Raw genomic sequence first — 15,784 nt, forward strand, 5'->3', positions numbered from 1 at the left:
CTGGGGGGGCAGGCCGAGGGCTCAGGGCGTGGGGAGGTAGTTGGCGGCTCAGGGAAGTCGGATCCGGTGATGGAGGAAAGAGGGGGACCGAAGGTAGTCGGGGGGAGGCTGATTGGGTGCTTGAAGAGGCGGCTGAGGGGCTCGAGATTTGATAAATGGAGGCTTGGGGTGACGGACGGAGGCTCGGGATCTGACGGACGGAGGCTTGGGGAGGCAGGCTCGGGGCTTGGAGAAGTCGAATCTGATGATGGGAGAAAGAGAAAGATTGGAGGTAGTCAGAGGGAGGTAGGTCGGAGGCTCGAGAAGGCGATCAGGGCTTAGAAAGGTGGCCGAGGGGCTCGAGATCCAATGGATGGGGGCTCGGGGAGGCGGACTGGGGGTCGAGGAGGCGAGCCGTATGTGGGCTTGGGGAGGTGGTCGAAGGCTCAGGGAGGGAGAAATCAAGGGGAGAGAATCATCACCGGTGGGGGAGCCTACCCAGAAAATGAGAGAGGGGTTGGAAAAAATGAGGGCACACGGGGAACTGAAAAGGAGGGGGAGGAGAATTTAGGGTTATTAATGATAGAAAATATCGTTGCTAATAAGATCACTCCATCGCTAATAATCTTATGGCTAAATTTTAAAAAATAAAATTAATTTTTATTAGTGACGCAACTAGCCATCGCTGAAAGCCAAAAATACCATCGCTAATAATTTTTTTTTACGATAGCATAATTATTGGTCGCTATTTACCATCGATAAAAAAGTATTATTAGCGATGGAAAAATTACCGTCGCTAAAGATCCTTTTTCTTGTAGTGAATGATTCCTCATAAAGGCCAATCCGACCTTGATGCAGTAGAGCTATGCGCTCCCCGAGAACAGTGACCTCCAGCTTGAATTCGGTTGGGATTCGATACTTCAGCCTAATAATCTCCAAGTCCTCTGGGGTGAGGATGGAGTTCACTCTAAACGGACCAAAGTCCGGCCCCTCACTCACTTCGGGGCTATCCGAAGAACAAGCTATATTGGATTCTGGGTCTATGCCTCTCACATTATCACCCGAACTCCAGGTCGATGGGGACAAACTTGATGCACTCATGGTGGGTAATAGGAAATTGACCTATGAAAATGATGCAGTCGAGCAAAACAAGGAACGAAGAAGGGGTCAACTGTAGCTCAACTTCAATCGAGTAGAACCGCTAGAAGACAAAGTGCCAGAGTTTCCCCATTGAATAGCAGAAATAGTAAAAATAAAGATACAGTGGCCCTATTTATAAGGGGCCTAGATGGCTCTGATCCGCTATCCACTTATCTTCCCCCTCTGATGTCCACCAAATGGCAACCCATGATTGGTCAGTGTGAGACTCCCATGGATCTGATGATTCAATGGTCCAGATTTGAAGACAGTTCATCTTACAAAGCTGATCTTCGATACATGCTAGCAAAAGACAGTTCGACCAAATTAGCCTCAATCTCAGACTAATACTCCCTTCGACCGACTTTATACAAGTTCGACCTCGAGAGTGGGAGGCATCTGTTATGGATTTGTACCTCGACCTCGACTGCCACATCTTCGACTCTAATTTAGTTATGAAAGATGGACGCTTGTCAGATTACGGGTATACAATAGATATGAAGATCACTCGATGCGACCCATTGAGTTAGCAGTGGTTTCCGTTCCTCGACCCGTGCCTAGTTCACCTCGACCTAGGATGAGCTACTATAGCTCATACATGGCCGACTAATCCCAAGTCACCTGAGGTCAACACGCACTCTATGGTCTCTAGAACCTCGGCTATAGATGATCTATTATAGCTTGTTCGTAGCCAAGCTAAGTTCCTTGCCACCAGCTTTACCTCTCTTTGTCCCAACTTTTTAGATAAAGAAAAATTCATCCACGATCGAGTCTCCTGCAAAAAGAAATAACTTCTCTAAATCAATCTACACGCAAAATCCAGAAGGCTATCTAGACTCCAAGATGAATATGACTCCAACTTCTCTCCTATAAATAAAGGGACTCCAGGATCCTCAAAGTAAATTCTTCGATCCCCACTCTCTCCTTCTCATTATTCTCCATCTCTTGACTTGAGTGTCGGAGGATCTTCACGAGATAATATCTTGGTGAGAATTTTTTTTGCAGGTATTCGGATGGAGCTCCAGTAGCGATCTCACCTTGGCCATCTCCACCTTGGTATCCAATCTTAGGTGGGGAGATTAAGAGCAACAATTACAATCTCCTTGTGATCAAAGCACGTGCATTGATATGGCTCGAATTTGATATCATCTGTTACCACTTGGGCCCATTAAGATAACACATGTCATGAAGTTTGGCGCTAGGGCAAATCAACCCCGCATAATTAAGGAGCATAAATAAAGGTGGACAATTATAGCTTGTTTGCTGATCTTGGAGCCTGAAGTGCAATCACAACACATCCTTGTCTCTATATAAATGGGGTCGGGGGATCCATAGGTACACTATATCTCACTCCTCATTCTATATTGCTCATGCTTTCAGATCTCCTTTCTACTATATAAGAACTTTATCTGATTTAGACATCAATGGTTTCCTGATAGATCATGTTCGACAATGTTTGATCTACTCTTTGCTTGCAAATCAGACTTTCACACCAAGTAGATAAGTAGGTATCACGATATATCTCATTCCATATTTTATACTGTTGTGGGGTCTTACCATCTCAGTCAATATCTTCGAGACTTATGCTCAGGAGCTCTCGAGTCAATAAGAATATCAATGTGAGCCTTGACTACCGACCTCATCAGGAAGTCGAGCTCATCATAAGGCCGATGTCATTAGATGGCCGACTTCATCAGAAGATCAAGATCATCAGAATGCTGACCTCTATCACATGATAATATCAGATGACATTAACCTCTAGCCGATCTGACTCTCTAGTATTATCCGCTAAGTCGACTTAGTCCAGAACTGCTAGTAAGCGAGGCACTCATTTTGATTATTTTTCAATCTCTCTTAACTATATTAAAACTTATATCGATTTCTAACTGACCTGATTACCAACACTCAAGGTGTGACGTCCAATTCAGATATTTACTTATATCAGCGATCTCACATCGATCTGTTATCGATGTGTCATCACATCTATATTTGAATATCTGACAGCTATCATCCAGCTCAATCGTAATTATCTTTCAGTTGTATTCCAACTTATTTGCCACATAGATAGCCACCCCATGATCTCTGTGTTAGTTGTGTGCCCTAGAAGCCAATTATTGGCTGACATATTTTATAATTTTAAGACCTATTCTTATACTTGTAAAATCTCATTATTAATAAAAGAGATATTTTTATTATCAATCTTGTTTATATATCCATGATTTGTCTAAAAAATTAACAAAGATGGTATTGTATATTTTTGAAGTGTTAAGAATTTGAGACATACATTATTAATAGTTAGTTTCTAAATACTTCTGATCATAGGATTATCATAGAGGACAGTAGTCAATCCATTTAAGATCGATGCATGGATCATCTTTCTTCTAGATAGATGAGTCTCGAATTTACAATATAGGGACATTGAGATGAGAGTGCAGGTGGTTGTTAGAGAACAACTTATACTAAATGTGACCAACATGAGAAATTACTTGGATGTCTACTCACTCATCAGTAGTCTTTTCGATACTACAGTGGTATGAGTGGTTCTTTGATCTATGGTGGTTGGCTATTCGCAGCGAGGCTACTTAGTTTGACTGCATATTTTTTTGATCTCTGGCCATTCAAATTTTTGCTATATATATTGACTACAGTAGATTCAGATTCATTGTTAGAATAGGATGTATCTAGATGAAATCTATCGATCTTGATAGAAAAAGAGTAGTCCTATGCGATTAGTAAGACTAAGTTCAAACAGTATTTGATCAAAGCAAGTGTGAATACTGAAAAAAATTTTTTACGAGATTCACAAATGAACTCGAGTTGAGTCAATCTGGTATATGACTAATAATGGAGTTTGATGAGTTCTTCATAACCTTCATCAAGTCGCAACTCGCGATAGAGGGACTGAATTACATGGTAACTGCATCTAGAGATTTAGATTTTTTTGTTCTGCTCAGTTGCTACTACATGCTACAAGGTGTTATTAGTGGATTATTAGAATTCACTAAAATTTTTTTTAGATCAACGATTCTTATTGAGTTGAGCTGAAATTATTTTGATCCATCGAAAAGAGTTCGATGATACTGTGATGGAAATCATGGTATGTCTCACTACCAGACAGAATAGAACTTGAAGGATTACACACAAAAAGAGTTTGACTTGATCAGTGGCTTGAATCAAATTTGAATTATTAATTTGATTGATAGTTTGAATTTGAAAACTAAAATTTATAAGTGTTACGGGTTTAGTAACTGCTAATTATTAGCAGAAGATCTTAATTGTAAATATTATAATTTAATTGAGATTGATTAAATAAAGGATCAAATTTTAATTAATTTAAATTAGATTTAGTTTAATTAAATTTACTTTAATTTAATACTAATTGGGTTCAATTATCCAAATCAGATTTGTATTTCAATCTTGATTGGAACATGTTTGATGGCCGTTCGAATTCGATTTGATTTGGGCTCAATTTAAACTCGATTTGGATCCAGTTTAAACCAAATTAACTTTGACTTTTATAGCCCAAGTTTCTTGGGTTTCTCTCTATACTTGGTCAATCAGAAGTGGGATGGGGTGATGGTTTTCTCATATATTTTTCTTGATGCATGCATGGGTTGTTGGGGGTTGGGACTCCTTCCTGGCAAAGAATGATTTAAATTTTGATTCAAATCAGATCTTATCAGATGTTGGCATGAGAAGGCAGAAAATTTTGTGTGGTAAAATTATAAAAGGAGGATGTTTTGGCTTGAGGATTTATTATTCTTTTGGTGTGCGCTAATAACCACCTTGTCGCCCTCTTCATCCTCTACGCCTATTCCTCCTTGTTCCACTTCCACACCTCATATCCTCTCCCTCTAGATCAGATCTGAGAGAAAGGAGGCCTTAGAGAGAGAGAAAAATAATCAAGAAGGAGTTTTGGATTAATTTTGGTGTTTGGTTCAATCCCTAAAAACCTGCAATAAGGCTGCTTCAAGTGATATAAAGTAAAGAACCTTGATTCGAAGAATGAAGCCTGCAAGGGATCTAGTACTCTGAGGGCTTCAAAGTTCTGATCAAAATATTTCTGTGTGAATACTAGCAAAGGTCAAATGCTTGTGCAGCTCCGACAGCAATCCAGACATCCACAAGATTTGATCTGAAAAAAAAGAAAAAACATCAAGTATAACTTCTTTCTTTATCCTTTATGATTTCAGATCTATGCAATTAATTTATTTATGCATGTTAAACGATCCCAGGATTGATTAAAATTGAGAATCTATATATTTAGATAAGATTAAAAATTTTAAAGTCTGCTTTCATTATGGTTAGTGTAACCGTATCGATCGATGTATGCGAATCAACCTACTTTCTTACACTCTGCACAGCTGGCCATTCTATACTTGTAAAACTTTATTATTAATAAAAAGATATTTTTATTACTGATCTTGTTTATGTGTCCATGATTTATCTTAAATTTTAACAAAGATGATATTGTATATTCTCAAGGTGTTGAAAATTTGAGACATACATTATTAGTGGTTAGTTTTTAAATACTTCCGATCGTAGGATCATTATGGAGGATAATAGTCAATCCATTTAAGATCGATGCATGGATCATCTCCTTTCTAGATAGATGAATCTCGAGTCTGTAGTGTAGGGATACTGGGGTGAGAGTACCGAAGATTGTTAGAGAATAACTTGTACTGAGTGTAACCAACAAGAGAAATTACTTACATGTCTACTCACTCGTCAGTGATCTTTTTGATGCTGCAGTAGTGTGAGTGATCCTTTGACCTATGGTGTATTGGCTATTCACAGTGAGGTTACTTAGTTTAACTGCACATTCTTTTGGTCCCTAACCATTCGAGTCTTTGTTGTGTATGTTGGCTATAGTAGATTCAGATTCGCTGTTAGAGTAGAAATCTATCGATCTTGATAGAAAAAAAGTAGTTCTACACGATTAGCAAGATTGAGTTCAGAAAATCTTCAGTCGAAGCAAGTGTGAATACTAAAAAAATTTTTTTACGAGATTCACCGATAAACTCGAGTTGAGCCAATCTGACATATGATTGACAATGAAATTTGATGAGTTCTTCATAACCTCCATCAACTTGAGACTCATGATAGAGAGATTGAATTATATGATAACTGTACCTAAAGATTTAGATTTTTTTATTCTGCTGGGTTGCCACTACATACTGCTAGACATTACTGATAGATTATGAGAATTCACTAAGATTATTTTTGGATCAAGGATCCTTATTAAGTTGAGCTGGAATTATTTTGATCGATCGAAAAGAGTTTCAATGATAATATGATAGAGATCACGGTATGTCTCACTACTAGACAGAAAAAAATTTGAGAGATCACACACAAAAAGAGTTTGACCCGATCAATAATTTGGATCAAATTTAAATTATCAATTTGATTAATAGTTTGAATTTCAAAATTACTAATTTATAAGTGTTACATATTTAGTTTAAATTTTTAAAACTGCTAATTTGATTGATAGTTTGAATTTTTAAAATTGCTAATTGTTAATAGAGGGTCTTAATTACAAATTTTATAATTTAAATTAGGCTAATTAAATTGAGAATCAAATTTTACTTAATTTAAATTAGATTTAATTTAATTGGCTTTGATTTAATTTAATGCTAATTGGGTTCAATTATTTAAATCAGATTTGAATTTCAATCCTGATCGTTGGAACAGATTTTACAGCCTTTCAAATTTGATTCAATTTAGGCTCAATTTAAACTCGATTTGGATCCATTTTGAATCAAATTAACTCTAACCTTTTGAGCCCAGATTTCTTGGGCTTCTCTCTGTGCTTGGCCGACCATAAGTAGGATGGGGTGATGGTTTTCTTACATATTTTTCTTGGCGTGCGCATGGGTTGTTGGGATGAGGCGCTACCTCATTTTTTGGTTGGTTAGGACTCCTTCCTGATAAGAAATAATTTGAATTTTGATTCAAATCAGATCTTATCAGATGTTGGCATAGGAAAGCAGGAAATTTTGTACGATAAAATTATAAAAGAAGGGCATTTTGGCATGAAGATTTATTATTCTTCTAGTGTGTGCTAATAACCACCTTGTCGCCCTCTTCATCCTCTATGCCTATTCCTCCCTGTTCCACTTCCACACCTTATATCCTCTCCCTCTAGATCAGTTCTGAGAGAAGGGAGGCCTTAGAGAGAGAAAAATAATCAAGAAGGAGTTCTTGATTAGTTTTGGTGTTTGGTTCAATATTCAAAAACCTACAATAGGGCTGCTTCAAGTGATATAAAGTAAAGGGCTCTGATCCAAGTTGAAGAACGAAGCTTGCAAGGAATCTATCACCTTGGGGGCTTCGAAGTTCTGATCGAAACATCTTTGTGTGGATACTAGTAGAGGCTGGATATTTATACAGCTTTGACAGCAACTCCAAACATCCATAGGATCCGATTTGAAGGAGGAGGAAAAAGCATCAAGTATAACTTCTTCCTTTATCGTTTATGATTTTGGATCTATGTAATTAATTTATTTATGTATGTTAAATGATCCTAGGGTTGATTAAGATTAAAAATCTATATGTTTAGATCAGATTAAAAATTTTAAAGTCTGCTTCTGCTGTGGTTAGTGCAACCGTATCGATCTATATATGCAAATCAACCTACTTTCTTACAGTGGTATCAGAGCCACATCATTCTAGCATGTTTTAAATAAATTTTAGATTTGAAATTGTATTCATATGATCTGATTTATAGTTTATATATCTGATATGTGAAAAAAAATTTGATCTGAATTTAATAGATTACATATTAGATATGTTAGATTAAATTTCTATTAGTCTAGTATTTGGATTGGATGCATCACCATGGCCATCTGGTCATAAGAGGAAGCAAGAGTTAAAGCCCCTCACTTGCCCAATCAATCTCTTATGATGTATAGGGGTGCCACTTGTGATGATATATATTTTAGATATATTAGATATATGTTTTAGATTAATTTTAGCTATTAAATTATATATGTGACATATAATTTGTTGAAACATGATCTAAAATTTAATTTCTACAAAATTCTAGATCTAAAACCTTAGGATCTATTTGCATGAAATCCTAAAATTATTGTTGGCATGCCTGCTGAGTCGACTCAGATCTTGTTGAGTCAACTCAAGATATTGGTTAGTCGGTTTAGTTTGCTACTAAACCGACTCAATTGTGTAGGCTAAGGCAACAAGGTTACTATTTATCACAGTTGAGTCGACTCAGTCTTAGATTTGAGCCAACTCAGTATGAGTCAATTCAATTTCAGGATAAGTCACTTAGTTTTGTGAACTGATTTTTTGTATGAGATACAAAATGATAAATTGATTTAGATTTAAAATTATTTTGAAATCTAAACAAAATTCATATCATAATGTACTTAATTAAGAATTAAGATTTGAAGTTAAAAGATCCAAAATTATGAATATAAGATCTAAATCTTAATGCATAAAACATGGGTTAAGGGTATGGGTAGCTCAATTAGGTCTAGTTTGAGTAGTTGAATAAATTGAATCAAATATTGATTAGGATTAGATCAAATATGCTCATGACCAATCCAATTAGTTGTAATTTAGTCAGATCGATCAACAATCACATATTATCGATCAACTTAAGACCTAATTTGGCTCGTGGTTCGAGCTTGATTCAATAGGTTAACTTGATCGATTCTAATCAATTAATTTAGTATCTAAGGTATGTACATAGATGGTGGTTATTTAATTGATTCAATTGTCTGACCTAGTCAATTCATTGATGTCTAAGATAAGCGACGAGGGGACCCCCACATATCTTAACTTATCTAACCATTTTGGGAGATTATATTTTGTATTAGGTTATTTGTTGAGTTGAGCTAGCCCATGCCACTAGTTAGTCATAACCGTTATGACTAATTATTTAAGAGATCTGAATTTAAATTTTTTTAATCAAATATTAAGTCTAGCAGTCTTTCACCATTGTAGAGATGCGGGTGCTTTCCTGAAGTTGATTGTTCTCGACTGGTCATAGTAGTTCGGTTGCATCAAGAATGTATAACCACTCTATGGCATTGGATGCATCGGGGTAGAGATGGGGTTGGGCCCAATAACTATTAGATGAGGGACCTAATGATAGCTTTGCACCCGTTGGTGTACGGTGGGTCTAACTTAACTAAGAAATATGCTAATAACTGTTAGGTGAGGCCATAGAACTTAGAGATCAAACCTACTATGTCTTACTTTATGAAGCAATGGACAAGGTATATCCACTCATTGGTCTGCATGTTACTAACAACTGTTAGATGAGGTGCGTGTGGATCAATGGGAGCATAGTACCCACTAGAAACTGATCGTGTATAGATTTTTGGTTCTCTACCCGAGGAGTGTGGGAGACTTATAGAAATAGTGAGAGCCTTATTTGTTTATTAAAGTTCCTATAACAAATATTTACAAATACAAATATTTAATTAAAAAATTATTTCTCTCTGTAGTTAATTAACCATGTTGAGTTCAAACCTTCTAGGTCGAATCCTCAACACCAATAGGTTGATCGGATTAAACTATAAAGACTGACTCCATAACTTAAAAATTATTCTCAGCTCTAAGAAATTGACTCATGTCTTTGACCAGGAGATGCCTATATTGCCGGCTCACCTATTCTCTGATCAACGAGCTGCACCTGACAAGTGGATGGATGAAGACAATAGGGCTAGGTGCTATATTCTTGCATCCATATCCAGTGATCTTCAGCGCCAGCATGAAGATATGAGAACTGTCAAATAGATTTTGACTCACCTGCAAGAGTTGTATGATGAGCAGATTCGCATGGCTCCCTTTGAGATCTCCTGGAGATATTTCAGAGTGAAGATGCATAATGAACAGTCCATGCACGATCATTGTTTGACCATGATTAAAGATATTGAAGAGCTTCAGAAGCTCGAAATAAATATGGATAAAGAACTGTAGGTGGATCTGATCATGCAGTCCCTTCCTGATTCATTTGGGCAGTTCATTATAAACTACCATATGAATTAGATTGATTGCATTTTGTCCGAGTTGTTGAATATGCTAGTGACAGCTGAGGGCACCTTGAAAAATTCAAGGATAATGATTTTTACTGTGAAGCAAGCTTTTTCTAAGAAAAGGTCTACTAGGAAGAATAAGAACAAAAGGCCTACGAAGAAGCAAAAGACCGAAAGCGAAAAGAAGAAGAAAGTTCTAAAGAAAGCCAGTGACAAAGAAAAATATTTTCACTACAATATCAAAAGCCACTGGAGAAGAAATTATCCTGCATATCTGGCGATAATTAAGAATAAGAAGAAGGATGCGTCTTTCGAAGATAAATCTGAATTGCTCGTTATTGAAACTAATCTAACGATTTTCTCTTCTTCTAGTTGGTTTTTAGATTCTGATTCGAGTGCTCACTTGTACACTTCGATGTTGGATCTAGAGAAAGTTAGAAGACTGAGAGAAGATGAGATCACTCTCTAAGTCGGTAAGGGAGCAAAAGTTGCTACTATGATCGTCAGGACCTACTCTTTGAAGCTACTATAAGGATTTAGTTTGCTTTTAAAAAATTATTTTTTTTATATCTATAGTGAGTAAAAATTTGATTTCTATTTTTATGCTGGTACAGGATAATTATAATTTTTATTTTAATAAAGATCAGTGTTCAATTTATTTTAGAAATAAAATTATTTCACGTACCTATTTGATAGATGATCTTTATCATTTGCATATGGATGTGAGTGTTAACGTAAATGAGTAAATTATGAGTACCGTAGGATCTAAGAGGCTTAGAGATAGGATTATCCAAAAGTATCTATGGTACATCAGTTTAAGCCATATTGAAGAGGACAGACTTAATAAATTGGAGAAAGATGGCCTTATGGGGCCATTGACTTCTGAGTCATATCTAGTTTGTAAGTCCTGTCTTCAAAAAAAGATGGCTAAACTATCCTTTGTAGGACAGAAAAAAGACCACTGATATATTAACTCTAGTGCACACTGACGTGTGTGGTCCATTCAATGTACAGGACAAGAGTGGCTATATCTATTTCACAACCTTTACTGATGATTACTTATGATATGAGTTTATATATTTGATTACCATAAGTTTGAAGCTTTTGAAAAGTTCAAAGAATTCAAATACGAAGTAGAGAAACAAACCAAAAAATTCATAAAGATTTTTTGATCTAATTGGAGAGGAAAATACCTTAGCAAAAAATTTCGGACTTATCTCAAGAAAACAGTATAGTCTCACAGTGGATACCTCCAGAGATACCTTAGCTCCATGGGATATTGAAAGGAAAAATCAGACCCTATTGAACATGATTCAATCCATGAGGAGATTCACAAATCTTTCAATTTTTCTCTGGAGACATGCGTTACTTTCTGCTATTCACCTTCTGAATCGGATTTCTTCTAAATTTGTTCCTACCATACCATATGAGTTATGGTATGGTAAAAAATCGAGTCTTGATTATCTCAATATTTGAGGATGTCCAGCCCATGTCAAGCGATAGCAGGCGGTTAGATGTTAAATCACTTAGGGCTCATTTTATAAGATATCTTAAGGAATCCATAGGATACTATTTTTATCTTTCAGAAGATTATAATATGATTGTGAGCCGACACGCCATCTTCTTGAAAAAAAGTTTATCCAAGATTGAGGCAGTGGGAGGAAGATTGAGTTTGAAAAAAAAAATTTGAAGAACATCGAGTTCAAGAGCCTGAACTCATTGGTGAGCTAATTGATGTTGTACCTCCTCCACTTCATCGATCAAGTAGGATCTCCCATCCTTCTAAAAGGTATATTGATATTCTTATAGAGAATCTAGAGGAAGCATTCTTTGTGGGTGATAAGGACATTAAGAATGATCTCAAGACCTATAAGCAATGTTAGATATAGACTCCAAAAAATAGATGAAAGTAATAAAGTTAGAAATTGACTCCATGCATTCCAATCAGATTTGTACTTTAGTAGATCCACCTGAAGATATTGTACCTATTAGGTGTAAATAGATCTACAAAAAAAAATTAAGTCAGATGGTCAGGTAGAGACCTATAAGGTAAGATTGGTAGCGAAAGAGTATAGTCGATGTGAAGGTATTGACTATCAGAAATTTTTTCGTCCATCGCCATGCTGAAATCCATCCAGACTCTGCTTGTGGTTACGACTTGTTACGATTATGAAATCTGATAGATGGATGTAAAAATTATTTTTCTAAATAGATATCTTGAGGAAGATATCTATATAGAGCAGTCTATAGATTTCATATCTAGTGATAGTGATCACAAAATCTACAAACTATAAAAATTCATTTATGGACTCAAACAAGTATCTCGGAGTTAGAACATCCACTTTAATGATGTGATCAAATCATTTGATTTCATAAAAAAATGAGGAGCCTTATGTGTACAAAAAGATCAGTGAAAGCACTGTCACATTCTTCATATTGTATACGAACGATATCCTTCTAATTAGGAATGATTTTCATACTAATCTCGGTCAAAGTATGGTTGTCAAAAGAATTCACCATGAAAGACCTAGGAGAAGCTTCCTACATTCTTAGTATAAAGATCTATAGGGATAGATCTAAGAGAATGATAGGACTTTCTCAAAAAATATACATAAAGGAGGTGCTGAAGAGGTTCAGTATGAAAAACTCCAAAAGAAATCTTTTTCCTTAGACATGGCATCTACCTCCCCAAGAAGATGTGTCCTGACACATCTGAGGAGATTCAATGCATGAACAGAATCTCTTATGCTTCGGCTAGAGAGAGTCTTATGTATACCATGTTGTGTACTCGATCTGATATAGTACTTACCATGAGTGTCACGAGCAGATATCAGTCAAATTTAGATGAGAAGTACTGGATTGCAGTTAAGAACATCCTTAAGTACTTGAGAAGGACTATGAATTTGTTCTTAATTTTTTATGGAGAATCAAAGTTGAAAGTGAAAGGATATACCGATTCAGACTTCATGTCTGATATTGATGATAGAAAGTCTACATCGAAATATATTTTTCTATGTAATGATGGATCAGTTAGTTGAACAAATTTCAAACAATCGATCATAACAGATTCGACTATGGAAGTTGAATACATTGCCGCCTCTGAAGCTGCTAAGAAAGCCTACGGATTTAAGAAGTTTATTGCAGAGCTGGATGTGATGCCATCCGATGCCATTACACTACACTGTAACAACAATGATGTCATAGCACTCACTAAGGAGCCCAGGTCTCACCAAAAATTTAAGCATATAAAGCGACGGTTTCACATCATACGCGACTACCTTAAGAAGAACTTCGTCGAGATGCAGAGAGTCGATTCCATGCAAAATGTGGTGGATCCATTGACGAAGCCTCTTAGCCACAGAAGATTGAAGCTCACCTTGAGAAGATGGGTCTTGGGCATATGGCCATTTGGCTTTAGGACAAGTGGGAGTTTGTTAGTTGTGTTCCCTAGAAGCCAATTATTGATTGATATATTTTATAATTTGAAGGCTTATTCTTGTACTTGTAAAACTTCTTTGTTAATAAAAGGGATATTTTTATTACCAATCTTGTTTATGTATCTATGATTTCTCTTAAAAATTAATAAAGATGATATTGTATATTCTCAAGGTGTTGAGAATTTGAGATATACATTATTAATGGTCTAAATACTCCCAATCGTAAGATCCTCATGGAGGATAGTGATCAATTCATTTAAGATCGGTACACGGATCATCTTTTTTTTGGACAGATGAGTCTCGAGTCTGTGATGTAAGAATATTGGAGTGAGAGTACAGGTGGTTGTTAGAGAATAACTTACACGGAGCATAACCAATATAAAAAATTACTTGGATGTCTACTCACTCATCTGTGATCTTCTCGATGCTACAGTGGTATGAGTGGTCCTTTGACCTGCGGTGTGTTAGCTATTCACAACGAGGCTACATAGTTTAACTACAAATTTTTTTGATCCTCAGTCATTCGAATTCTTGCTGTGTATGTTAGCTATAGTAGGTTCAGATTCACTATTAGAGTAGGATGTACCTAGATGAAATCTATCGATCTTGATAGAAAAGGAGTAGTCCTATGTGATTAGCAAGACTGAGTTCATCAGGAAGTCTTCGATCGAAGCAAATATGAATACTGAAAAAGAGTTTCTATGAGATTCACAGATGAACTCGAGTTGAGCCAATCTGACATATATCTGACGATAGAGTTTGACGAGTTCTTCATAACCTCTGTCAAGTTGGAACTCACGATAGAGGGATTGAATCACACCATAACTGTACCTAAGAATTCAGATTTTTCTGTTCTACTGGGTTGTCACTATATGCTGCTAAACGTCACTAATGGATTATGAGAACTCATAGGATTATTTTCGAATCAACAATTCTTATTGAGTTGAGCTAGAATTATTTCGATCCCTCGAAAAGAATTTCGATGATACTGTGATGGAGATCATTATATGTCTCACTACCAGACAAAATAGAATCTGAGGGGTCATACACAAAAGGAGTTTGACTCGATCAACAGTTTGGATCAAGTTAGAATAATCAATTTGATTGATAGTTTGAATTTGAAAATTGCTAATTTGTAAGTATTACAAATTTAGTAACTGCTAATTGTTAGCAAAAGGTCTTAATTATAAATATTATAATTTAAATTAAACTAATTAAATTAAAAATTAAGTTTTAATTAATTTAAATTAGATTTAATTTAATTAGACTTGATTTAATTTAATGCTAATTAGATTCAATTATCCAAATCGGATTTGGATTTTAATCCTGATCATTGGAACAGATTTGACAGCTTTTCGAATTCAATTCGATTTGGGCTCAATTTAAATTTGATTTGGATCCAGTTTGAACTAAATGAACTTTAAGCTTTTAAGCCCATATTTTTTAGGCTTCTCTCACCACTTGGTCGACTAGAAGTAGGATGGGGCAATGATTTTCTTGCATATTTTTCTTGGCATGCATGTGGGTTGTTGGGATGAGGCGCTACCTCATTTCTTGGTTGGTTGGGACTCCTTCCTGATAAGAAATGATTTGAATTTTGATTCAAATTAGTTCTTATCAGATGTTGGTGTAGGAAAGTAGAAAATTTTGTGCGACAAAATTAAAAAAGGAGGGTATTTTGGCATGAAGATTTATTATTCTTCTGGTGTGTGCCAATAACCACCTTGTCGCCCTCTTCGTCCTCTATGCCTATTCCTTCCTTTCCACTTCCACACCTCATAACCTCTCCCTCTAGATCAAATATGAGAGAAGGAAGACCTTAGAAAAAGAGAAAAATAATCAAGGAGGAGTTCTTGATTAGTTTTGGTGTTTGGTTCAATCCCTAGAAACCTGCAACAGGACTATTTCAAATGATATAAAGTAAAGGGCCTTGATCTAAACCAAAGAACGAAGCCTGCAAGAAAGCTAGCATCCTGAGGGCTTCAGAGTTCTAATCGAGATATTTCTATATGGATACCAATAGAGGTCAGATGCTTGTGCAGCTCCGACAGCAACCTCGGACATCCACAGGATCTAATCTGAAAGAGGAGGAGGGAAAAGCGTCAGATATAACTTCTTCCTTTATCATATATGATTTTAGATCTATGCAATTAATTTATTTATGCATGTTAGTTGATCCTAGGATTGATTAAGTTTGGAAATCTACATGTTTAGATCAGATTAAAAATT

The sequence above is a fragment of the Elaeis guineensis genome, chromosome 13, assembly GCF_000442705.2.
Source record: "Elaeis guineensis isolate ETL-2024a chromosome 13, EG11, whole genome shotgun sequence".
NCBI lineage: Eukaryota > Viridiplantae > Streptophyta > Magnoliopsida > Arecales > Arecaceae > Elaeis > Elaeis guineensis.